Source organism: Monodelphis domestica, chromosome 8, assembly GCF_027887165.1.
Source record: "Monodelphis domestica isolate mMonDom1 chromosome 8, mMonDom1.pri, whole genome shotgun sequence".
NCBI classification, from domain to species: domain Eukaryota; kingdom Metazoa; phylum Chordata; class Mammalia; order Didelphimorphia; family Didelphidae; genus Monodelphis; species Monodelphis domestica.
In genome coordinates, this window is record NC_077234.1 from 102,716,279 (window position 1) to 102,740,873 (window position 24,595).

Genomic DNA, 24,595 nt, shown 5'->3' on the forward strand with positions numbered 1-24,595 from the left:
ATGAACTTTTTTAAAGAGGGTCATGTATGAGGGTGGGGTGGGAGAATCCTGTTCATGAATTGTTTCTGTTTGTAATATGATGATTATTAGCTTTTGGGTCCTTCCCTAAGCAAAATTATGAAGTAGATCAAGACTATCACTGCTACATTTTGACACAACTGACACAAAAAGGTCATGCTGAGTTGGTACCCTCTGTTTGCCTAAGACTAATTCCCCAGGGATAGCTTCCATGAACAGGTTAGAGAAGCTCCTAACCTTTTCCAACCTTTCTCACTCTGAAAATTCACCAGTTTCCTATCCTGTTTCCTCAAGTCTTGGTTTTCAGGAAGTAATATGCAATTTTCCCTTAAGTCAACTATATCAGTTTCATTTCTTACTTAATTTGAGCTTTGCTTTTTAAATGAGGATCATAAGAATTAATTTTTTTGCATTGCTGTGAATTTCTGAACAGCTTTTGTAGTCTTCTATGGTTAATTGTTCTCTCAGTCCAGTTCTCAATCTCAAGGAGTAGAAAGTCAGGTGCTTAATTTCTCACTTCACTGCACTACTTTGAGACTTCTCTGTGACTTTTTGACCCTGTTTCAGGAAACTCATTATTGAGATAACCTCTGTAATATCACATCAGTTTTGCAACTGTACCTCATCACTTCCCACTGTCTTTCTGATTGGAGGGTAGGACCAGGAACTTCATACCTCTAATTAAGGAGAGAACTCAAGCTCAGACATCTCATTTCTCACCTGGCTGAATTTCTTTGGAACTTCTCTGACTGACCACTTCACCATGCCACTGCATTGGGTGCCTCACCTGACCTTTTTCAGCTTTCTGTGTGTGTGTGTGTGTGTGTATGCGCTCTTTGTCTCCATTAGATTTTAAGGTCCTTGAGGTCAGGTTGTTTTAAATTTTTTCTATCTCCAGTGCCTGGCACATAGTAGGTACTTAGTAAATTTTATTGACTTTTTTTAAGGAAGAAAATTGTAAAAATCTAGGTAGTCAGTAGTTTGTAGAGAACTGAACATCACTGCTATTGGTACTCCCTGAAAAAGGAAGCTCTAAATGAAACATCAATCAGAAGAGGGAGTAGATGGGTTAGAGCCATCCCTAGGTTGAAAAGGTAGTTGGAGAAGATCAATAAAAGTCTTGAGTGGGAGAAATGAAGGCAGAAGCAAAGCCAGGAAAAAATTCAGGAGCAAAATCCAATTCCCATTTTTGCTTTAAAAAAATCTGAAGAATAGACAGTTAACTATCTGGAAACTGCTGTGCAACCAATTATTTTAATTTAGAATATTAACAATTAGATTATTAGAAGATCAAGGAATTTTCATATAAGTTTTCAATGTTTTTCTTTTTTAATGTTTTCAGTTATATATAGAAACAATTTTTGACAATTTTTTGCCACTTCAAAATTCAGATTTTCTCTCTCACTACCTTCCCCATCTCTTTCCAAGGCAGTGAATAGTATAATATATGTTATATCCAGCCTTTTGTGTAATACATATTTACATATTGCTCATATCAGGAAAGAAGACATATATCAAACACACAATGGAAAAGTAAATGAAGGAAATATAGTGGAAGACATTGTGCTTTCATCTGCATACAGACTCTAACAATTCTTTCTTTAAGACTGTGGTTAGCATTTTCATCATGAGTCCCTTGTGATTATCTTGGAGATTAGCTTTGCTGATAATGTTTTAGTTCTTCACAGTTGATTGACACAATATTTTTATTGCTGTATACAGTGTTCTGGTTCTGCTCACTTCCTTTTTCATTAGTTCATATATTTCATTTAAGGTTTATCTGAACTCATCTTTTTCATCCTTCCTCATTGTACTATAGCATTCAATTAAATGTTCATCAATTCCCCTAGTAATGGACAACACCTTAGTTTCTAATTCTTTGCCACTACAAAAATAGCTGCTAAAATATGTTGGTACAGGTACATAGTTCCTCTTATCTCTGAGCACTTTGGGATATAGACCCAGAAGTAGTATTTCTGGATCAAAAGGTGTTCATAGTTTTGTGATCCTTTGAATCTAGTTCCATATTGCTCTATAGAATGGTTGTTTCACCAACAGTGTATTGATGTTGTATTGATGATCACAATGGTTTTACATCCCCTGTGACATTTATTATTTTCCTTTTTGGTCAAGTTAGTCAATCTAGTAGGTGTGAGGTGGTATCTTAGAGTTATTTTATTTTTCATTTCTCTAGTGAATACTAGAGATACAGATAGTTTTAATTTTTTCTATATCATTTGAGCATTTATTAATTGGGGAATGCTTTGTATTCTTATAAATTCAAGTTTATATTTTTGAGAAATGAGGTTTTTGTCAGAGACACTTGAATAAGTTTTTCTCCAAATTTGTTGTTTACTTTCCCTCTTTGCATTGGTTTTATTTTTACAAATCCTTTTAAATGTAATATAATAAAAATTGTCTATTGATTTTTTTAATGGTCTCTGTCTTATTTGGTTTTAAATTTTTTCCCCTTATCCATAACTTTGATGGATAAACTTTTCTATGTTCCCTTAATTTGTTTGGTGTCATCTTTATTTAGAGATCAAATATTCATTTTACTTTATATTGGCCTATCTTATAAAATATTGGTACGTTCTTAGTCCCTGGCATATTGGGTTTTTTTTTTTTCAGTTTTCCCCAAAAAAACTTGGATCTTTGGTTTTATCAAATACTAAGTTGTTATTAACTGTCATGTGTTGATTACCTACTGCTAAATTTCTTATTCAGTATCAGATTGTTTTGATGATTACTTCTTCATAATAGTATGGCAAATTATTCTTATTTCATATTTTTTGTCATTAATTCCCTTGATATTCTTGGCCTTTTGTTCTTTTAGATAAACTTTGGTGTTTTTTTTTCTAGTTTTTTGAAAATAATTTTTTAGTAGTTTGATTGGCATGGCACTGAATAGGTAAATTAATTGAGGTAGGATATTCATTTTGACTATATTCACTCAGCCTTTTGTAAGCAATTAATGTTTTTCCAATTGGTTAGGTCTGACTTATTTTTGTGAAGAGTATTTTGTAATTGTGTTTATAGAGTTGCTGGATTTGTTTTGGAATACATGCCTCCCAGTATTTTATATTGTCAAGAATCTTTTAGAATAGAATTTCCTTTTCTATATCTTTCTATTGGATTTTGTTGGCAAATAGAAGTGCTGATGAATTATGTAGGCTTATTTTGTATCCTGTAACTTTGCTGAAGTTGTTAATTATTTTGGTTAGTTTTTCATTAATTTTCTAGGATTCTCTAGGTATTCTCTGAAAATAATGATAACTTTGTTACTTCATTGTGCTTTCTAATTCTTTCCATTTCTTTTTCTCTTATTTTTATAGTGACAATTTCTAGCACAATATTAAATAATAGTGGTGGGAATGGGTATCCTTGCTTTATCTGTAATCTTATTGGGATGGATATTAATTTATCCCCATTTGTGACAAGGAAATCACTTTAAAAGACTGATATATATTAATTTAAGGTCACCAAGGAATCAGCTATGTAATTCCTAAATGAAAACTTAAGTCAGCAGTCAATCTTTTATGGAGTTTAATTACAATAGGAGGAAGTAATTAGAGAGAGAGAGAGAGAAAGGGGAGAGAAGGAAATAGGGCTTAAATACCCCTTCTGTTTAGGCTGGGCCAAAAGGCCCAAGCCCTTAGATAGCTGGGGCAAAGGAAAGAGATCAGTCCCTATTACTCACGTGACCAAAAATGGAGAAACAATCTCAGAGGCCCCCACTTTCAGCTTCCTTCAGAGCAAGCTTCTCAGAGCACACACCAACCACACCGACCAACTTCTCAACCACCCCCCGAGTCTTCAGACTCCCCTATCTTTAAGGAAACCATCCAAGTTGCCTCCCCTCAGTCCTCACATCTACCAATCACCTGTCCATCAATTTCCCTGTGCCAATGGAGGCTCTAGCTTAAACCCAGGACCGCCCAGAGGTCTCTGGCTTTTGCACATGTCTGTTGAAGGTCATATTTTCAAATAATTAAATCTTTGATCCTTTGCTACAGCCCTTTCTAAATCCTGTTAACCTGAGTAGGGTAGAGATTGGAATAATTAAATTTTGATCGAGGCTGCAGCCCTTACTCAATCCTGTTAGGACTGAATAGGGTGGAGATTGATTCCAAGTATCTCCATTGTATCAATTCTAAAATCAATCATGACTCAAAGAAATTCCTGTTCTATGCTTAAGCATAGGTCAAAGTCCTTTCCATTGTTCAAGAAAAGGTTTCTGTCCTAAAGTAATCTAAAGAAGGGAAGAGAAGGAACCTCCCATGCCAATGGGGTTCCCATTCCAATAGACTATCAGTAAGAAATTTTCCAAGTATGAAATATCTCAATGGTGAAATTTCCAACATTTATAAGTCTAAGGAATTTTGAGGTTTACACATTACAGATAATGCTTGCTAATGGTTTTAGAAAGATGCCACTTATCACTTTGAGGAAGGTTCCATTCAGTCCAATGTTTTCTAATAGTTTTATGAGGAATTTGTGTTATTTTTATCTAAGACTTTTCCTGCATTTATTGAAATAATCATGTGTTTTCTCTTGGTTTTGTTATTGATATGATCAATTATACTGACGATTTCCCTAAAATTGAGCCATCTTTGCTTCCCTGGTATGAAATCCACCTGATCATGGTGGTATGGTATATTTTTCTTATAATAATTGTAATATTGTAGGATGTTTGCTATCATTTTATTTAATATTTTTGCAGCAGTGTTCAATCAGTAGATTGGTCTACAAATCAATATTATATTTGTGATATGATTTTTTTATCTATTTTTCTAAATAGTGTATGTAGTATTTGTGAAAATGTAACACTAGTTTGTCAAGAAAACCTTGGATTTTAAAGTAAAGGATATTACTTCTAAACATCTGCACCTTATCCTCTGTACAATGTTGGGAGATTCTATACTGCTGCTGTGGGGGTATTCTAATGATTGCATGTTGGCTTCTTGTGTCTGGAAGACCTATCTCTAATCCATACTAAGGACACAGTACACCAAATTAGAGGAACTCAGAAAAATAACATCACAAAGAGCACAAGTTGGACTAGGGAAAGGAAAAAGGGCACTTTTTGAACAACGGAGAAAGGAAGTGTCTAGGAGAGTCTGGCTCACTCATGGTGTTGCTGTAAAGCTGGCTGGGTATCGAAGAGGGGCAGAATGGCATTACAAGGAGTGCTGGATAAGAAAACTTCTGTACACATATGCAGTTGGCCTGAGGATTACCCAGAAGAGTGCAAACATGTCTGTGATCTGGGTATAAACCTGGCACAGCTAGCATGGCAGGAGGGAATATCAAACTAATGGGATTGGTACCTTTTTCTTTCCATAATCCATTTTTAAATTATTTAATTCATTATTTCAAATTAATATACAGTTTGAAGAAAATTTTCCTCTTAATATATTGGAGTTAGTTGTTCTTTGAATGTTTGATAGAATTTACTTGTGAATCCATCTGGCCCTGAGACCTTTTTCTTATTTTATTCTTTGATTGTTTGTTCAATTTCTTTTCTTTTCTCTTTTTGATGGGGTTGCTTTAAGTATCATACTTATTTTTTTTGTTAATATGGATGTTTTATTTTTTGTAAGTATTCTATTTCACTTTCATTGTCAGACCTATTGACATAGTTGGGCAAAATAATTTCTGATAATGGCTTAAATTTCTTCTTACTTGATTGTGATTTCTCCTTTTTCATTTTTCTGTTTCTTTTTTAATTTTTAAACAATATTTTATCTATTTAACCTTATTTTTTCAGAAAACCAATTATTTGTCTTATTTATTAGGTTAATGGTTTTCTTACTTTCAATTTCATTAATATCTCTTTGATTTGGGAGTTTTCCAATTTAGCATTTAGTTGGGAATTTTTAAACTTTTTTCTAGTTTTCTTTGAAGTTACATGACTAATTAATTTATTTGCTCCTTTTCTATTTTATTGATGAAATTATTTATTTACATAAATTTCCTCCTAAGTAGTGCTTTGGTTATATCCCATGAATTTTTATACGTTGTCTACTCATTGTAATTTTCTTTAAAGAAATTGTTGATTCTATAACTTATTGTTTGACCTATTTATAAATTAGGATAAGATTTATTTCATTTCCAATTTAAGTTTTAGTCTTTCTGCTGCCCTTTGTTGAGTGTAATTTTTATTGTATTATGGTCTGAAAAGAATTCATTTAATATTTCTGCTTTTCTACCTTTGGATCTGAAGTTTTTATGAACTACTATGTGGTCAGTTTTTTTGTGAAGGCTCAATGTTCTGTTGGGGAAAAGATATAATCCTTTCTGGGCTCATTCATTTTTCTAGAGGGCTCTATCTGATTAAACTTTTCTAAAGTTCTTTTTACTTCCTTAATGTCTTTCTTTTTTACTTTTTGGATGCATTTATCTACTTCTGAGAGGGGAATGTTGAGGTCCTTTTTAGTAATGCTTTATTATCTATTTCCTCCTTTACAAATCTGAATGTTATGCCATTTGGCCCATATGCGTTTAATGATATTATTTCTTTTTCTATGGTTTATTTTTATCATAATTCAATTCCCATCCTTATATCTTTTATTGGATCAATTTTTACTTTTGCTTTGTCTGAGATCATGATTGTTATCCCTGCTTTTTTTTAACTTTAGCTAGGTCATAGATATTCTGCTTCAGCCTCTTACTGTTACTCTTTGTGTGGTTCCCAAATTTAAATGTACTTCTTGACAGCATATTGTGGGATTCTGTTTTTTAATCTACCTTTTTAAAAATTTTAGGAATGAGTTCAATCCATTTACATTCCCAGTTGTGATTACTAATTAATTGGGTGTTTCCCTCTATCCTATTCCCCCCTGTTCATTATTCTCTCTCCTTTTACCCTTTCCCTTTTTAAAGATGTTTTGGTTTCAACAACCACCTCCCCCAATTCACCCTCCTTTTTGTCTATCCTCTCACTTCATTATTCTCTCTTCCTTCCTACTTCCTTACAAGGTAAGGTAGTTGTTATAACTGATTGAGTATACATGCTACTCTCCTTTTGAGTTAGAACTGATGACAATAACTCATCTTTTCCTCCATCTTAATTTCCATTTATGTATCTCTTAGTCAGCTGGTTTTCTTTCTTCTAATTCTCCTTTACTTTCTCTCCATGTGTTCCTATTTCCAATATCTTTTTTATATCAGCTCATATTATTTAGCTTACTATCTTCTTTCTATGTATACTTCTTTTGATTGCTCTAATAGTGATAAAATTCTTAAGTATTTTAGTTACATTAGGCATCTTGCATACTTTAAGTAGTTAATCTTCTAAACTATCATAGATACCTTAATTATTTCAACTATCACCTTCCTAGGTATGAATTTATTGAATTTAAGCTTTTCAAAACCTTTAAATTTTCACATTAACTTATAATTTTTTGAGCATTGAGTTTTTTATTAAATTTTCTTTTCAACTCTGTTTTATTTTGGTAGAAGGGCAGGAAAGCTTGAAATCCCACTATTTCACAAAATGTCATTTTTCCCCTTGAGGATTATATTCATTTGTACTGGATATATAGTTCTAGGTTGTAATCCTAGATCCTTTGTCTTTCAGATTATGATATTTCATTCCTTCTGGTCCTTTAACAGAGAAGTTGTACTATTCTGTGTAATCTTGTCTGTAGTTTCATATTTGAATTACTTCCTTCTGGCAGCTAATAGTACTTTCCCCCTGGGCTTAGAGTTCTGTAATTTAACGATAATAGTGCTGAGGTCTTTGATTTTGGTATCCCTTTCTGGAAGTGATTGGTAGAAACTCTCGATTTATGTTTTTCTTTCTTGTTTGAATGTATCAAGGCATTTTTCCCTAACAATTTCTTGTAAAATAGTGTCCAGTCTCTTTTTGAATCATGGCGTGCAAATATTTCTATGATACTTAGATTATTTCTCCTCGATCTATTTGCTATATCAATTGTTTTTACAGTAAAGTAGTTTGTATTTTCTTCTTTTTTTTTCATTTTGTCATGTTTCCTGATGTTTTATGATTTCATTAGTTTCTCTTTCTCCAATTTTAATTTTTAAGGAGTTATTTTCTTTCTTGGGTTTTTGTGTTTCCTTTTCTATTGGACCAAACCCTCTTAAGAGATCACATTAATACTAGTCAACTTTTGATTTCAACTTTTTCATGGTTTGCTGTGGCATAAAATAATCTGGGATGTCTTAATCCTTTATCCCCACTCTTCCATTATCACTGTAAGAGAGGGAAGAGGTTACATGCTACTTTGGGTGATATTTTATATTTCTTTGTTTATTGGGTGATATAGCCAAAGGATTATAAAGAATGCAGAACATTCGTATCATTAGACAACTGATTTATGCTGACATTTTGAACATATCAAAAAATTTAATTATTTTTAAAACCTGCTAGATCTCATGCTCTGCTGTCATGGTCTTCAAAAACTCATGGATATGGTCAGCTAAGTGGCTTAGTGTACTGAGATACAGGCCTAGTGGTGAGAGATTCTGGGTTCAAATCTAGCCTCAGCCACTTCTAAACTGTGTAACTCTGGGCAAGTCTTTTAATCTCTATTGCCTAGCCTTTAGCATTCTTCTGCCTGTGAACCAATAAACAATACTTGTTTTAAGATGGAAGGCAAGGGTTTAAAAAATGGACATCTAACTGCCATATTGAGGCATCAAAAGTATAACTTTTGAGAGGTTAGTTTTAATTTATTCAAAGTTGGAGTTAATATATTTTAAGAAAAAATTTAACATCAATTTTGACATTATTTTGGTAAATGAATATATGGAATGATAAATAATAGGTACTCCTTAGAGGAATTCATCCTGTGCCAATGGCAAAAAGAAATAATATTTTATGAGACACTTTACCAGCTTTCTTTACAGTGTGCTAATCATGAACATCACAGAAAAGACTATCATAAAGAAAAGTCCATATTTGTCAATGGCTTTTGAAGGCAATGAAGAAGTAAGAAAAATAATATCTCCAAATAAGATACTTCCAACCAAGGCAGCCCATAGTTTGATATTTAGTATCTTCAGTGTGAAGTTAATCGCATAGGAGAGTGTTCAGAATTTCATTTTAAAATATAATTCAGCCTTAATAAACAAGCCACCAAAACATATTTGTGTGTGTGGGGGGGGAGGAGAGAATGAAAGAGAGAGAGGGAGAGAGAAAAAAGAGAGAGAGAGAGAGAGAGAGAGAGAGAGAGAGAGAGAGAGAGAGAGAGAGAGAGAGAGAGAGAGAGAGAGGGAGGGAGGGAGAGAGAGAGGGAGGGAGAGAGATACTTCAGGAAAAGTCTATGGATTCTCTTAGAAATAAAAGTTTTTATAAGCTCATAATTGAAGGAAAGTCTAAATTTAATGTATGTTAGTAAAAACAAATATATACATTCATTTCTTTTTCCCATGAAAATTCAATGTGTTAAATATTCTGGTTTCATATCAATTAATACTTTCTCAATGTTCATAGGAAGCAATGGAGGAATAAAGTGAGGAAGATCATAGAAACAGTAGAGGCCTAGATAGGAAGAGATTAGGACATGAACTGTGGTATTGCATTAGGGCAGAAAAGCTTAATGGTAGAGATATATCCAGGATATAAATTATTCTTCCTAACTGATTGGGCCTGTGCAATTAAGGAAAGAACAAAATAATTTTTGCAAGATTATTAAACTACATTACTAGGAGAAGGGACATACCATTTAGAGACAGAGAAATTAGAAAACATATAGGAAGATTATTTTCGTGAGAAAACTGGTAAGTTCTCTTTATGATATCACTAGTTTAGGGATTAGCTCGGTGGCTTAATGGATTGAGACCAGGCCCAGAGAAGGAAGATCCTTGCTACAAATCTTGCTTCAACTACTTCCCAGCTGTGTGATCCTGAGCAAATCACTTAACCCCCATTACCAATCCCTTATCCCTCTTCTGCCTTGAGACTAATACACAGTATTGATTCGTGAATTTGATGGTTTTCCTAATTCAGAAACATACAAGACAGCAATTCATGAGAGATAAAATTTTATTGTAATCAGATTATTTTAACTTGTAATTGAAATGATAGGAGGTCACTAAGGGAAAAGGAAGTAGAGAAAAATGAAATACATATTTGAATAATGCTTACTAAGTTAAGTATGAAGCACCAAGTTAAATATTTTATAAATTTTTCATTGATCATCACAACTTAAAATAGGTGCTATTATTAGCCTCATTTTATAGTTGATGAAACTGAAACAAACAAAAGATAACTTCCTTGCCTAACAGAGTCACACAATAATTATCTGAGACTGGATTTGAACTCAGGTCTTCCTGAGTCCAAACCAACTTAAGTGGTAAGTACCACTTACCTTCCTCAGGAAGAAAGAAGGAAATAAGACTGAAAATAAGAGTGTTTAGAATTATTCACATAAAACTTGGTGGGGAAAGGGTAATGAGCCAGCAAACAGTATTGAATGCTTGCTAGACAGAAGAACAAGGAAAGAACAATATAATAAGACAACTAAGAGAAGGGTAGCCAAGAGTAGGAGATGCACCCAAGTGTCATTTGCTCAGGAGAGTTCAATAAAGATAACAGAAAAAATGCTCTTGTGCTTTTTGACAAGATTTGTGGTCTCAGAGAGTGTCATTTTAGTGAGTACCAAAGCTATATTAAAAGAAGTGGAAAAGTCAAGGAGTGATAAGAAAGCGCTATCAACAAATATGGCTATTTTTCATAGAAGTTTCATAATTAAGATTTAAAAAATAATGGGCAGTGGGACTATATTTAGTAAGAGGTTATATGGAAGCAGTACTGGTTGGTCCCTTGGTTCCCATTATACTGTCATGTGTAACATTTATTTGAGGTCAATGGATTTATATATATATATATATATATATATATATAAAATCCAGAGTATAGATCTTTTGACCATATGATGTCATTAAATTCATCAAATGCTAAAGAATTTCTCTAGGAAGATTTGATATCTCCTGAACTAGGAGAAATCAGCTCTTCTAGAATCGTCGCTTTCAGTGTTAGATCTCCTCGGTAGTCACCAGAACCATTAGTGAATAAACAACAAAGCTTTTCTGTTCACAGCATGTAATGATGGGAACTTACCTGGCATTTCCACCCACACTAATATAAAGCAGACATAACTTTTTATATGTTACCTAATTCAAAGCCAATCTTCCAGATGACAAAGAACACTTTATTTACTGATTTTAGTGTTTGTATTACTTTTATTTTTGTATTAGTATCTTGTTCTTTATAAGTTCCTATATTTGAATGTTATACTGATTTCTAGAATAGAGTTTGAAGAGTAGATATTTTCCTATAAAAATAGCTTTTATGACTCATCCTTGTGTTACATTTTTTTCAAAAGATAGAAAAAAGTGGCTGTGAATTAATTTAAGTAAAATTCTGGTACTTGAAACACACAAACTTTGTAATTATTTTATTGCCATTTTAAAGGCATTGCATATAGTGGGATGCATAGGTTACAATAAAGTGTACTTTCTCAGACTGGCAGAATAGAAAAACATCCTTCTTGAAATGTATTCCAGTGGGGTACAACCTCTTCCAAGTTCTATTAAGAAGAAAATCAGTTCAGAGTGAGTCTAACATATGTCTGTGGTCTCTCATTTCTAGACCAGCTTACTTAAATGCAGGGTGGCTTATCTGCCAAAGGTTGGCCATGAGATGATGACTTTTCTTTGAGTGTGATTAGAGTAAAAAATTGACTTATAAAAAAAACATATATTAAGTCAAGGAGAGGTGTGGATCTATATAAATCAACAAAAATGATAAAATGACAAATTCAAAGGTATTTTTAAGTATTGTGAGGGAACCTATTATATGTATATACTTTCATTTATTTCAATAATATTAATATGCAGCAAATAATAGATGGAAAGTATATCCTCCTAACATATAAAACATATGCTGGAAAACCAAAGGACTTTTTCAAAGATTGAAAAGCTAATACTGGATTAAAATTAACAATAACGATTTTCTAACCCCTAATTTGATGCCTTTTCTAGTAAAATACTATGGTAAAAACTCATTTTCTCCCATATTCTATAGCAGTTATCCAGTTTTTCATTCCCATTCTATGTTTTCCACTTAGACTATCTTTCCCTTATAGCCATTTTCACAAAAAAAGTAATTTTGGTAAATTATTAATAAACTGATGTTTAGAGATGAAGACAATTTTTTAAAATATTACTTGATTGTATATATCTCAGGAAAAGTTGGCTTGGATACTTCTTTCTCTAGATTCCTTCTACATATAGTCTAAAAGAGTCATATTGATAGGTTTCAGCATAAGAAAGAAAGAAAGAAAATCAAATGTCTTCACAGGAAGGTTTCCATGGGCTACCCAATAAGTTAGATGGAAATGAAAATCAGGAGGCATTGATGATCTATATTTGAAGCTTGAACTTCTAAGAGGAATTACTAGACTGGCTACCAAGCTGAATCTACTACTTTCTGCCAAAAACAAACAAACAAAAAACCATTTATTTAAAATTTGTTTGCAAATAGTATTTAGTCTTAGTGATTTTCATGATGAAATGTTAAAGAAACAAACATAAAAAGTCATGAAATTCTTTAAAATAATTTTACTTTAATTCATTAAAATTTTGTCCTAACTGTGCAAATGAAGTTTATTAAACATAATTATAAGCAAATTATACAATATTACATTGAAATTAAAGGATATATTTCCACCATTTCTCTTTGACTAATAATTAATAAAATAAAAATAATAACAAACAACATAAACTGACCTATTCTACTCTTTCATGATATCCTTAAATCTGGTATTTCTCAAAAACAAGATTATAGTATCTCTTTTTAAGAAAATCTTAAATTAAAGGAATGGAGGATTTCAGGGCTTAATAGCATGTTACAATTAATAACAGAAATAGTAACATGAATATTTCTGTAGTAACTTAAGTTTTCAAAATGCTTTATGTAAATTATCTCAGAATCCCACAGCAAACCTGTGGAATAGGTATTAAAAGTGTTTTGTTTCTGTTTTCAGTCCAGGTCTTTTAATTAATGTAGAGACTACCCAGGTATAGAAACTTCCTTGACTTATGAATAGCTAAAATGTAACAAAATAATTTGTTCTTTATTACACAGCCAATATATTTCAGACAGCACCAGAGTCCACATCTTTCTAACTCCATATCTGTCCTTCACTCTATTATGCAATGCTGCCTCACCTCATAGATATTATTTGCCTCATTTTACAAGAGAGGAAACTGAGATTCTTAACAAATGGTTTACACTGGCCAACACAGTTAGTGAGTATCTGAGGCAGGATTCAAACTGAGATCATTCTGTCTACTCAATATGCTTGCTTCCCAAATGTAGGTATTCTCTAATCTTTAAAAAGGGCCCTGTCACTAAATCAAAGGAGCTATATACTAGGATAAAATTCTTACTTTCATTTCTTTCCCTAGTCAATATTTGGTACTTCTGGTCGATTTCTCAGCTTGTAATAAAGTGTCAACTCCCAGTAAATTCTTTCTGAAGATGATGCATTTTGGCAAGGCATTTTCTTCATGGAAATACCAAAAGCATTTTTCCAAATCTTACATTATTCTCCCAATATATTCTAATAGGCATTTCAAAATAGAAACTTCCAAGTTTAGGAGTGTGAAAATCCTACAGGTATATTAGATAAGACTTAATGTATCTTTGCGATATAGAATATTTTGTGTATCTTTGACCTTTCTACTCAATAAAAAGAAAGACAGAAACAGAAACATATATATAGAAAGTGAAACAGAGAGACAGAGGAGGGCAAAGAGAAAGAAGGAAGAGAGAGAGGGAAGGAGGGAAGTAGAGATAAAGTAATGGAAAGATGAGAAAAAGGAAAGAAAGAAAGAAAGAAAGAAAGAAAGAAAGAAAGAAAGAAAGAAAGAAAGAAAGAAAGAAAGAAAGAAAGAAAGAAGAAAGAAAGAAAGAAAGAAAGAAGAAAGAAAGAAAGAAAGAAGAAAGAAAGAAAGAAAGAAAGAAAGAAAGAAAGAAAAAGAAAGAAAGAAAGAAAGAAAGAAAGAAAGAAAGAAAGAAAGAGAGAAAGAAAGAAAGAAAGAGAGAAAGAAAGAAGGAAAGGGGGAGGGTGGGAGAGAGAAAGAAAGAAAGAAAGAAAGAAAGAAAGAAAGAAAGAAAGAAAGAAAGAAAGAAAGAAAGAAAGAAAGAAAGGAGGAGGGTGAGAGAGAAAGAAAGAAAGAAAGAAAGAAAGAAAGAAAGAAAGAAAGAAAGAAAGAAAGAAAGGAGGAGGGTGAGAGAGAAAGAAAGAAAGAAAGAAAGAAAGAAAGAAAGAAAGAAAGAAAGAAAGAAAGAAAGGAAAGAAAGAAAGAAAGAAAGAAAGAAAGAAAGAAAGAAAGAAGGAAGGAAAGGAAGGAAGGAAGGAAGGAAGGAAGGAAGGAAGGAAGGAAGGAAGGAAGGAAGGAAGGAAGGAAGGAAGGAAGGAAGGAAGGAAGGAAGGAAGGAAAGAAGGAAGGAAGGAAAGATAAGAGAGAGGCAGGGGAGGGAGGGAAGGAAGGAAGGTGGGAGGATTAGAGGAAGAAAAAGAGTAATAAGATGCTAAAATTTAGTGATTGGTATTATGTTCAAAAGCAGTGATAGGAAACATGTTAGATGAAGTTAATCAAGACAGCCTCTGAGGCCTAAATATAGAAGACAAAAAATAAAGATTCTTAAAAGTAAATTAAAGTGTAAAATTTTAAATGAGTAATAAGCCATGGCTCAGACAGGCCTTCATGAAATCAGTTACATTTAGTTTGTTCAAAAACGATGTGCTTTAATGGCATGGAAGTAGCTTTGGATTCCTAGAGGTTACCAAAACTCATAGGTTCTACCTACCAAATGAGAATTGATTCTTTCAAATACTGTCTCAGTGACAGGTTGTGCCTGCTCTTTGTGGCTCAATCTAGATGAGTACAAAAAAAAAATTCATTACCAGCAGATTGGATGCTAGGTGAGTAATGAAAAATCCAAAATAGCCTTTAGCTTCATGCTTTCACAGGGATGTTGGTAGAGTGACAGAAAAGGCCTAACTAGAGAGTGTTAAGAATTGGGTTTTAGGCAATCTGGAAATATTAATTTCACTCTTGGTAGTCTAAATTGAGATCTTTGTCCAGTGAGCTACCGGTTTAAATATTACTGGAAGCACTGCCCCAAGCAATATTGAGGTTATAGTTCCTATGGTTTCCAGTCATCATGCCCTACTCAATTCTCATTCTTCCTTCTTAACAGGTGCCATTGTGTCTCTTTTCTGGCATCATCATTAGTTCACTTTCATTTTCCATTTCTTACAAAAGATACTGATGGTTAATTTGGGAAGATTAGCTTTCACATAAGTGGCAAGTAGGAATGAATACACTGAAGACTCTTATGACATATTTACTTATTTTTTATAATAGTTAGCACCCTTCCAGCATATGTAAACCTTTCATTATTTTGCATCTGGTTCCATATTCCAATATTTACATGAGTGCTTTTCAGATAACTATATGTATTTTTTTTCTTCAGAAGAACAACTAACCATTGTCAGCATATGCAAATAATGGGTACATGGTGACTATATTAAGAAAAGTATAAAAAGCTATAATTAGATTTCAGAAGATTGAGAAAAAATTTTGCCTAGAGAATATAGGGTAAGCTTTATAGAAGTTGTGATATTTGATATTATTATTGAGGAATTAATAGCACATTGATTGGGAAATAGGATAAGAGGCACTTATAAGTAGAGGGGCCATGTGACCAATAATGCAGAGCTAGGGATGTATGAGATATATTTGGTAACTTTCAAGTTTTCATATTTTATAAGACAGTAAGATTATAAAATTTAAAGTAGCAATGGACATGAGAGACAACCTAGTCTTGTACCTTTCTTTTACATAAGAAAACAGATGACTCAAAATTGGGATCAATAACTAATACTCTGATTGACTCAGTCAAGATATAGGAAAAAAATCAGATTCTTGCATTCTAGAACATTCATCTGAAACTAATAAAGTGAAATTTATTGATTAAATATGGAAGCCAAAATGTGGGTACAAAGAAAATCAGTGTCTGAACTCAAAGATTAAGGAAATATGACAAGGTAACGATTTTTGGAAAATAGGTAAGTAGTTTGAGCACAAAAGATTCTTAATATGAATAGTGAAACATTGTAATCCAAAAACCTAATGAGATTAGAGCTGCATAGAAAGAACACTGTCCAGTTATAGTGAGGTCAATTCCAAAGAAATTATAACTTTTTTAGATTGATTTTTGAATTATCTACTCTGTCCTTGTGACCTCCTTTTAGGACAAAGAAGAAAAAGTGTATGAGGACATCATGAACAGATATACTAGAATTGCAAAGGAACCTTGAAATAATACTTTATAAAGATTTTTTAAAAGAATGGACACGGTTTATGTGGGAGAAAAGAAAATATACTTCTTTCTATTATTTGAAGAGCTTTCATAAGGAAAAGGTATTAGATTTTTTTGTATCTCTGGCCACAAAAGGCAAAACTGAAAGAAGTGGTTAGATCCTACAGAGAGGCAGATTTTGGTTTGATGTAACAAATATCTTCCTAAATATCAGAGGTATTAAAATGGACTGCTCTACCTTTTGAAGTAGTCAGTTCTCCTTTTCCTAAGGACTTTCTTTTGAAATGATGGCCTGGTGCAGGCACAAAGTGCCTGCTTGCTCAGATGATGCAACTTCTACACATGGGTAGGCTAAGAAGTCTGTTTCTGCATGAGTTGTAATGATATATAATGCAAGTGACTTAAAAGACTGTAGCATACCTAAACTTCATGTAACTGGTTATGATTTTCTTTCTACGTGGTGAGGGAGAAGTTTTGTTTTGTTTTATTTTTTCAATTGGTTATATAGCTAGAGTGCTTCTAAAAAGACTGAGTCAGGCCCAGTCCATAACTTCTGGAAATGTTCTCTATCACTTCAGTTATCCCCTTCTGATATATTTCTTCCTTTTCCTCTCTCCCTTTCTTCCTCTTTCTGCTTCCCTTTCTTTGCTCTCTTTCCTTGTTTATCCATTATTTTTCCACACATTCACTCATTTATTCTTCCATTTTTTCATTTTAAAATGTTTAGTTTCAGATGATTTTCCTCCCCTACTCTTTTATTCATCAAAATTGAAAAAATATGATAAATATTATGTACATGAAATCATGCAAAACATAGTTAAATGTTAAACATGGCATAAAAAACATAAAAATAAAGAAAATGAGAAATATACACTTCAATCTGGACTCAGAATTCAATAGATCTCTCTCTGGAGGTGAATACAGTTTTTCATTACAAACCCTTTGGTAATATGGTAGGTCATTGTATTATTCAGAGTAGCTAAGCCTTACAAGTTGATTATTGTTACTATGTACAGTATTGTCCTACTTCTGCTCACTAAATTTTATCAGCTCATTTATAAGTCTTCATATATTTCTCTGTGTACATCTGTTTCATTAATGATCATTGCATACTATTCCATCATAATCATAATCCTCAACTTATTCATCCATTTACTAATTGTTGGATATGCCGTTAGTTTCCAATTCTTTATGAGCATAAGAAAAATTGCTATAAACATCTTTGTGCATATGGGTTCATTTTCTTTACCTTTGATCTGAAAAAAACAACTGACCTAGAAGTAGATTCAGGAGACAACTTAAAAATTATGATAAAAAATAAAGCTTGGATATCATAATACAAGAAATTATCAAAGAAAACTGTCCAGATATTCTCAAACAAGAAAGTAAAATAGAAATTGAAAGAATTCAAAGGTCACTTTCAGAAAGAAATCCTCAAATGATAACTTACAGGAATATAATAGCTAAATTCAAGAGCCACCAAGCCAAGGAGAAAGTACTGCAATCAATCAGAAAAAAACAAACAATTCAAATGACATGAAGCTACGAATTGAATCACACAAGGCTTAGAAGATCCCACATTAAAGGATCAGGAGGCATGGAATATGATATTTAGGAATGCAAAATATTTGGGTTTACAACACATATTCACCTATCCAGCATAAGTGAGTATATTCTTTCGGGGGGGGGGGGAATGGACATTCAATAAGATAGAAGATTTCCAAGATTTCCAAGCATAAGTCAGACCCAAAACAAAATTTGAAGTCCAAACAAGAGACACAAAAGAAGCTCAAAATGGTAAATAAGGAAAATAAAATTTAAGGGAATTATTAAGGTCAAAATGTTTATAAGTCTACATGGAAAGAGGATTTCTGTAATTCTCAAAAATTACTCTTAGTAGTAGAGCAGATAGAAAGTATATATTTAGAAAGAGGGTGGGGAAGTGAGCTGATTATGATCATATAATATGTAAAAAATCAAGGGATGAAAAAAAGCATTGAACTGAGAGATAAGGGAAGAAAGAGATAAAATGGGGTAAATTATAAAACATAAAGAGGCTTAAAATTATTACAGGGAGGGGAGGATGAGGGTGGTGACAAGTAACCTTAAACTTTACTCTCATTATAACTGGCTCAGAAAGAGAAAAACACAAATATACTCACTGAAGTATAGAATTCTATCTTCCTCACAGAGAAGTAGAAGGAGAATAAGGCAAGGAAAGAGGGAAGTAATTAGAGGGAGGGGAAAATGTGTGGGGCAAAAAGCAAAACACTGTTGATGAGAAATGGAGTGAAAGGGAATAGAGCAGGATTAAAAGGGGAAAATAAGATGGAGGGGAGTACACAGGTTGTAATCATAACTGTGAATGTGTGAATAGGATGAACTCACCCATAAGATGAAAGCAGATAGCATAGTGGATTAAAAATCAGAATCTTACTATATTTAGTTTACAAGAAACACGTTTGAGGGAGGGGACACACACAGATTCAAGGTAAAAGACTAGAACAGAACTTATGCATCATCTAAAGTAAAAAAAAGTAAGAGTAGCAATCATGATATCAGACAAAATTAAAGTAAAAATTGATCTGATTAAATGAGATAAGGAAGGAAATTTCAGCTTGCTAAAAGGTACTATAAACAATTAAGTAATATCAATACTAAATACTTATGCACAAAATAGAATAGCATACAGATTTTTAATGTAGAAATAAAAGGAGTTCATGGAAGAAATAGAGAGTAAAACCATACTAGTGGGGGACCTCAGTTTTCCCCATCAGAACTAAATAAATTGGCCCAAAAATAAATAATAATGAAGAAAGGGAAGTGAATGAAATGTTAGAAAAAAAATAGAGTTAATAGGTATCTGGCAAAAAATAAATAGGGATAAAAAGGCATATACTTTATTTTCAGCAGTACATACTACATATACAAAATCTGACCATGTATAAGGGCATAAAAACATCACAAAAAATCAGAAAAATAGAAATAATAAATGTACATTTTTCAGATCATAATGTAATAAAAATTATGATTAATAATAGTTCACAGAGAGGCAAATTTAAAATCAATTAGAAACTTGATAATCTAATTCTTCAAAACTGGTGTGTCAAAGTACAAATCATAGAAACAATTACTGATTTCTTTGAGAATGACAACAAGGAAACAACAAATAAAAATTGATGAGATACAGCCAAAGAAGTACTAAAACATAAACATAGTAAGGACATGCCTGATATCATATTTGAACCCAGGACCTCCCATATCTGGGCCTAGTCTCAATCCATTGATTGACCTAATTACTTCATATTTTATTTTTTAAAATTCTTATCTATAATGTGAAACTGGAATAAGAGAATAGTATCAATAGTTCAATAAAAATATCTGATAGAAATTCAACATTATATCTGCATTTCTGCATGTCTGTGTACAAATACATACATATATTATTGAAATTTTGTTAAATAAATCAATATAAATTTTTCTGACACAAAATAAGTTAGAAACTGACAACATGGTTTTATGAAACTTCAAATTGACCCTTATCCCTGAAAGTCTGTTTTCAAGAATCTTTTTGCTGATTCTTGTCTCAGAATGAAGCATAAATCCTTAAGCACTCCTCAATTACTTTAGTTGGTATTAGCAGATATAATCAAGTCTTAAAGACCCTTTCAGTTTTCTCAGTTTCTTCTTTTGTTTACAGGATAGTCCCTGGTATCCTAGTCTTTATGACTTTTGCATCTAGGTCTCTCACAGCCATCTTATATTGTGGCTAATGCAGGTCCCAAGTGAGTGACAGGTCATAAGCCCTCCCTCTTCTCTAAAATCTTAATAAACACACTGCATTCTATAGTTCAGTGGAAGACCAGGACTGGGGTTCTATGTGGCTTCCCAGATTAATCTTTGTACCTTGATTAAAGACCCTTATTGTAACTACTTTTGTAATTTCATATTTTTTGAAGGTGGATAAAACTGATGAATAAACCGAGCTACTCTCTAATTTTTTCAAAAAATGCAATATTTCAATATTTCCGATAATTACTATTTAAAATTTTTGAATGTTTATAGTATATGCATTAAAGAGAAATATAAGGTTGGATAAAGGCTTGCTGCAGAGCAACAAACAGATAAACAATCCTTGCATCAATAACTACTCACCTCCTTTACTCTCAGTACCCCATACAAAATTAATAATGAGTTGTAATAGATTGAAGAAGGAGTCAAACCAGTAAAGGAAACTTCACTAAGATTAAGAGCAAAGTTCAGAACTCTAAGATCTATAAAAAATACAGCATGTAGTTTGGAAATAACAGCTAACTGTAGACAGTTTAAGGCTATGAAACATAATACCTAAAAGAAAAAAGGAAACAAAGAAAAAGTAAGTCCCAGGAAGCCCACTTGCTCTGGACTATCATGTACCTAGAAACATTCACAGTTGGGGAATTGTGCTTAATGGAAAGATTGTGAAGTTCTAACTACATCCTATTTCTTTTGTGCTGTTTATTAAAAGGCATACATGACTGCTTAGGATACTGCTGTTTGAGTTTGATTGATAATGACCTCACTCTCACCTTTTTGAGGTTGGCTCTTTGAAAGATTTCGTACTTATTCGTACAATGATGATACATTCTTCACACAAAGATGCCTTTTTTCCCTTTTCTGCTGTCTTCTGATTTTATTTTCATTCATTTACTTTAGGCAAGTTATTGTATTTTCAAGGGGATCTTTTATATCCTTGAAAATAGTTATAGGTTAGACTATAAGTGGAGCGACAAACTTAGTGCTGTTAAGAACTCTTGCCCAATCTTTTTTAAAAAATATGAACTCTAAGATTTACTTTACTCAATGAATTGAACTTGTTTTTCAAGGCCTGAGGTTGCAAAACAGTCTTTTTATGTGGAATACAATCACTAATTTTGGTTTTACCAGTATATGATGTTTTTATGAAGTATAAGCAATATAACTTTGTATGTAAAAATTTTCCCCTTGTGGGTTCCTATTGTTAACTTGGAAAAAGCACAGAACTAAGTTGTCAGAAAAACCAAATCTTCAATCAGGAAAGGGATAGGTCTGATATTCAGCCTCTATAAAGAGGCCAGCACCAGAAACTTTACAGGACCTACACCCTGGGACTCTGGGAAATGTATTCCTGGGAGAAGGCACTGTGCTAGACACTTTCTCCGAAGAGTGACAGAACTTAGGGGTCTTTTATACCCTCTGGAGAACTTGATACAGCAAACATGCATGGACAAACTGAAAGCAGGCTGAAAGAGGTTTGCAGCCAGTAGCAAGGGTATCAGGGAGTGGTCAGCTATCACATCAAACTAAGAGCTGGGCTTCCTGAGAGAGGACTTTAATACAATGGGAGAAGGTTCTAAAACAAATAAAGGCACTCAGCATTTGACTATGTCCACTAATTCATCCAAACTAGACTTCCCCAACCACTTTAAGGTCTATAGTTTAGTCTGGTACTGGGGTTTCTCAAAGGGCTAGGGTAAAGTTGGGGTGCCCAGAATTCAAGCTAACCAAACTTGGGGATTTCTAGATTTCAAGTTGACAGTAGACAAATACATTTTGTGTGTGAAACAGTTCACACAAAGGTGTCTCCTACAAATATGAGGAAAACAAAGCAATGATTTGAGTAACATCAAAGTTTCTTTTTCCTGTGTTTTTAAGCTTTTTAAAAATTCCCTTGTGTTTTTCAAAGAGGGTATCAAAAATAATTTTTTAAATATTAATAAAATTAGGGGCAATTATGTAACACAGTGGGTAGAGTCTGGACTTGGAACCAGGAAGATTCTTCCTGAGTTCAAATATACCTGTGTGACCCTGAGCAAACCACTTAATCCTGTTTGCCTCAATTTCCTCAACTGTAATGAGCTAGAGAAGGAAATAACAAACCACACTCCATTCTGTCTTCCAAAAACACCTAAATGTGGTTACTAGGTGTTGTACAAAACTGAAAAAATGACAGAACAAAATAAAACTTAGACTGAACTTATTTTTGTGTGGTAATAAGAATAATCCATTTACTAGCATGGGGAAAGATTGAGCTTTAAAAAAAAAAAATTGGGCGGGGGGAGGAGTGCAAAAAGACAATTATTTCCCAATTCAATATTTTCCACAAATTGTAAGAACTGAACACAATTTTCTCTTTATTTCACATTTAGTCATTGGCAATCAAAAGTAAAAACAACCAAAACAAAAACAACAAAAAAAACCCCAAAACAACAACAAAACAACAACAACAACAGCAGCAAAACAGCATGTTCTTGTTGTATGCTAAAGTCCTTAGTGTAGATTCTCAAAATAGAATGTGAAAGGAAAAAGTTCTGTATGTGTGGAAAAGGATTGTGAACAGTTGATTTCACCACTGGGTAAATTGTGTTTTTGAAGCCTCCAAATTTGCCCCTATCCCTTGTTAAGATTAAAATTTTGGGGAAGCTGAGGCAGGTAGAAATTAGTTTCCCTCTGCAAGGAGTATTATTTTTATGAGGTTTATTTAAGGTTGAGAATTTAAGAAAAATACAAGTAAGACAGGCACGCGCCAGGTGGGCCAAAAGGCCCAATTCAATTTCACTCACATCATGAGACATGCTGCTTGCCAGAGGAGCCAGGAAGAGAAGAGACCCTGCCGTGGGCGGAGACCCTTTAAATAATGATTTTGCTCTCAGCCCAGGTGAGAATTCAGTGAGATTACAAAGCATTCTGGGGAAGTAGAGCCAGGATTTCTGGGGATTGAAGTCCTGGATTCAAGTCTATTTTTATACCCTAAGGAATTTGCCTTGGGGAAGGTCCCAGTCTGACCTTATCTCCAAACGGGGCAAGAGACCTGAAAGTATTTAATGATTCCAATTCAGATAAAATTAGTATACAATCCAATCTTAGGAGTTTCTCACATTGTAATCAGAGACCCCTCCCCTGTAGTCCAGCCCCAGGCTAGAAACATCTTTTTGTATCCAGTATAAAGCATTAGCCCTTTCCTATTAATCAAGCCCAGAGCTCATCATTTCCTTTTGCTAATTAGAACTAATCCATATTGCTTCCCTTCCTTTGTTCCCCAAAATGTATATAAGACCCCAAGTTCTGTCACTCTTTGGAGAAACATCTTTGGCAGAGCATTCTCCCAGAGACATTGCTCCCAGAGTCCCAGAGCTCTGGTTCTGTGTGGTTTTAAGCCCTTGACTCTGTGTGAGGGTCAACTACTTAGAATTTGCCTCTTACCTGCTTAAAGAGTAGAGGTTTTTTTGACCATTGTAGTGGTTCTGTATTTTTCTAAGTCTACATAAATTGAGGCTGCCTAAGCCACCTGCTAGCTGATGCTCGACATGGGGTACCCCCAGGAATCCACAGAGTTCCAGTACAGACTCAACTTAGCAGGTTGGCAGGTAAGTGAAAACTCTTGAACTTCAAACTCCTGTATCAGGAGAAAGTGAGTCTCTCTTTAATCAGGGGTTAATGGGCAATTACAGTTTTGTGCATGCCCCAGCTAGTCTCTGGAAGGGGATAGCTGCTGGAAATGTCCTCAAATAGTGAACCAGGCAGGTGAGGGTTTTTTTTTTTTTTTTTGGTTTGTTTGTTTCTTTTTGGAGTGTGGGTGTGGAGATAGTTGGCAAAATTTGCCTAACTCTGACCCTAAGCATTTTTTTGACCAAAATGGAATTTAGTTCAACCTGGCTGGGCAATCTCTATACGTGGGTATGTGTTTGATTTTATGTGTTTATGTGTTTTGTGTACATATATGAATAAAGTAGTGTCTCTCCCTGCCCTTACCTTACTGTAAGTAAGAGCAGGGAAGGTGTAGTTCAGATGAGAGATGAAGTAGCACTGAGAAAGAATCTGCCTAGGTAATTGACAGAAGCTTTGAATAAAATCTGTGCTGTGGTGTGTTGGAGCCAAGGTTATTCAATTTTTAATTTAAATTTATTTTAATTTAATTTAATTAATTTATTGTATTATATACAATAAATTAATTAATTTAAATTTATTTATTTTAATTTATTTTAATTAATTTATTGTATTATATATAATACAATAAATTAATTAATTTAAATTAATTTAATTTAAAATCAATATTTAATCTAAGTTTTGGTAACTGCTTTGGATCAATTAAAATAGAGGAAAGTTCCTCATGGCATGAAATATTATGACTCGGGGTTTTTAATGGTTGTAAATTTTTATGAAAGAGCTTTTCAAAGAAGCTTGGGAATTTAA